We start from the raw sequence: 3,630 nt of genomic DNA, 5'->3' as shown, positions 1-3,630 counted from the left end.
TGTGTTTTAGTTATAAATAATAAATGTGTACCAGAAGATCAATTTCATGAAGAACTGTGCAAGCATATATAAACCCTTACCTTTCTGGAACCAAAATTGATTAATCTTTCAGTCCAGGAATATAGCCAGTCACACAAATCTCAAAAAAAAATATTTCCAATCCTGTTACATCAAAAAACTTGATAGTGATGGCATGGCCGAGTGGTTAACATGTTTAACTAGTAATCTACTAATCGCTAGCTGCATGGGTTCAAACCCGGTCAGGGGCAAGTTGTTGTTTTCTTGAGCCAGAAACTACACTAATTGCTCAGTACTAGTTGGTTCCAGGAACAAATTTGAAGTGTGTCTATAATCTTAAAGCTTCGTACACAATCAAACTAAAATAAATTCTGTATAAACCAAAGGCCCAACATAGGTGGCTTTGTTTACTTTTACTATTACAGTTTAACAGTCCCTGCCTGTACCTTTTTCTATTTGGAACAATTCTGATCACTTGTTTTTCAAGATATTGATGACAAAAAGAGTATAAAATATAACAAAAACAAAACATGGTCATCGTATATTATTTTTTATTATCAATAAACATGAAAAATATGAAAGAAAATATCTGATGTCATGGTAACCCATGTGAATAAAAACGTGACTGTATTTTGAGGGCATAATTAGACAGCGACACAAATTTATTCGAAAACAAATATCTAACCTTCCATTTCCTCATAAACAGAAGTGATAGAACCGTTCTGTTGTTAAGTATATACATATAATTATATTTATAATAAAGCAACCTTAAGTCAATAATTATATTTATGATAAATCAACCTTAAGTATAAAATAATATATTTATAATAAAGCAACCTTTAGTACAAAATTTAATTCTAGCGTTTATTAATGATATTTATATATCAGGCATTTTCATATGAATTAAGTCTCACATGTACATCACAAAATGCATTATCGGACCCGTAAACAATTTGTTTGTTCATTGTAGACAATATAATTTTAAATGATAAATTTTTCTTCCTGATATCCCTTAAAGTGACAATGGGTAGGTCCAAACATGACGCATGGACAAGTCTATTTTCAACATTTATGGGAAATGAAGATGTACAGAATTCGTTACTTAGATAATTATATGTAATCTCTATGCAAATCAAAAAAAAAATTAATTTTTCCCAGAGCTGTGATCAAGCTGAAGAAGACCAGGACAGGACACAATAAATTCATATTATATTTTAACAAATTTTGAGTTACACATAAATGAAGTTTACAGTACACTATCTTGTACACTATAAAGCAAGTCATTACAAACAAGGTGTTGCAAAATATCATTAAAATAAGGTGTTTTAAAGTGGCTGTATTTTTTAGGGACTGTGCATTTAATGCCTTAAACTTCACCAAACAACAATGAACATAAAAAATACATTGTCAAACCATTTTATCTAGACTGAACTTTAAAAATCATTAAATTTTAAACAATGTTGCAATAACCTTGCTCAATACAAGCCAAGACATATACAAGCCAATTTCAATAAATTAGCCTAAATATTTCATATGTAAACCTTTTTAATTTCAAAGTTCCGGTTATTAAATAAAATACTTTAAAATAATGATTGTTATCATAGTTTGAAGCCTTTTTTAAATTTGGGGAAAATGTTTAAAAAAATTTTCGTTAACTGGGGGGGGTTTTTAAATAAATTAAATTATTTTCGGGGTTTTATTTAAAAAGGGGAAATTTTTTAAAAAATGTAAATTAAACATGCATTATAAAGAATAAAACCTGTAAGCAAATATGCCCCCACTATAAAAATGTAACACTTTGGAAGCATCAATGTTATTATTAAATATATCCTTATTTAAAAATGTACTTTAAAAAAACATGTACAACTAATATCTTTATATATCACAGAATGAATTATAAGTAACTCAAATATCTTGCATTCACAACATTAAAAAAAAATAACTAAAATAAAATCAAATATTCACAACAGTAAACATAGTATTGGACCCAAATTTACTGAGGATTAAAAAAAAAATCAAATGTCAACTGTTTAAATTAACAAATTTAAAATGTTTTAAATAACAAAACAATAATCTAATTTCTTTATTTTAAAACAAACTAAAACTCAAAATTTCTTTTTTTAAAAAGGGGGCGGCAAGGGTAGCAGGGTGGTTTAAATCCAAAATATGCAAAATAAATACCAAATGTTATAACATTAAATAAAATACTGCCTTCATTAATTGAAAATTTAAAAATTCCTGATTTTTAAAAAATGCTCATTGCAACAATTAAATATTGGACAAAATGTGTCTGTTTTTCACTGTGGAGAAATTCACCAAACCCAACTATGTGAAAAGAAATGTATGTGCTTTCCCTTTGTGGTAAAGGAAAAATCACAAACCCTGAATCATGTGAAGAAAATGCAGTGTTTATTTTGGAAAAAAAAAAAACTGAACCTGTAGTGACAGAAATTCGGGTAAAAAAATAAATACAAAACTTTTAAACAACCAACTTTTAAATTACAAATTATTCGAAAAATATTCAGTTTAATTTAATATAAATGTTGCAACCGTATAATAGTACCATGCAGCCTGAGTTTTGATAATGACAAAATTCACAAAACCATTAGAAGACGCGTCATTTGAACCCCAAAACCAACGAATGGGTTTTGCGACAGCATGGATCCAGACCAGCCTGCATGCTGAAGAGGGATCCACTTTCGTTATTCTAACTCCATTACAAGTAAGAAATGATGGAACCATTCCGACGGATCCTGCTGTTAATTACAAACCCATTCAACTAGGAAAACTGATACGAACAGTTTCAATTTGGTCCTGTCAGATGCGCGGAGCGCAACTGGGATAAAATCATCGTATACTTTAAATATGTTTAAGTTATATAAGAAAAAACCAAATCAAAGGGGAGAGCTCACTTTGTTGACGCAAAGCATTAAGCTAACTGAAAAAAAAAATTTCAGCTGATAAAAAGATTTTCACAACTTACAGATTAGGCCCTGACAAAATAGTAAAAAACAACATTTGTGCTGCATTTCCTTACATCATGAACTAATTAACTCAAAGATCTATAATCATACAAAATCTACAAGTACTTTGATTATTTCTATTTTAATATACAAGTTCCATATTATTGCTTGTATATACATGTATATAGGTATATTGAGCAAGCTTTGTTAGAAATATTTATCATAGATAAACATTCAAACAATTTTTACAACACCCTTTTAAAAGACATAATGGTTGACTATAAAAAATGGGCATTTAAAGGGGCATTGCCCAGTTAATTTTTAGATTCTTTTTTTTTTGTTTTTAATGGAATGATAAATTTTAAAAAATGAAAAATGTCTATGTCTGATTTTAAGAATTTTTAAAATTTTATATGAATGAATTATAATTTGAAACTATTTACATAAACCACAAAAGTGTAAAAAGATTTATTTTTACAAACATTAAAATTTCTGGCTATTTAAATTAAATAAATAATTTAGATTAAAATAATTGGCCCAAAGTTATGATTAAAACAATAAAACTTTTAATCATCCCACCCCCCCCCAACCCCCCTTTTATATGGTAAAAAAGTTTAAAAAAAGTTCAATTAACAATTTTTTTTTATAT

The sequence above is a fragment of the Ruditapes philippinarum genome, unplaced genomic scaffold, assembly GCF_026571515.1.
Source record: "Ruditapes philippinarum isolate M1 unplaced genomic scaffold, ASM2657151v2 ctg8836_1_1_1_1, whole genome shotgun sequence".
NCBI lineage: Eukaryota > Metazoa > Mollusca > Bivalvia > Venerida > Veneridae > Ruditapes > Ruditapes philippinarum.
Note: the sequence above shows the minus strand (reverse complement) of the source record.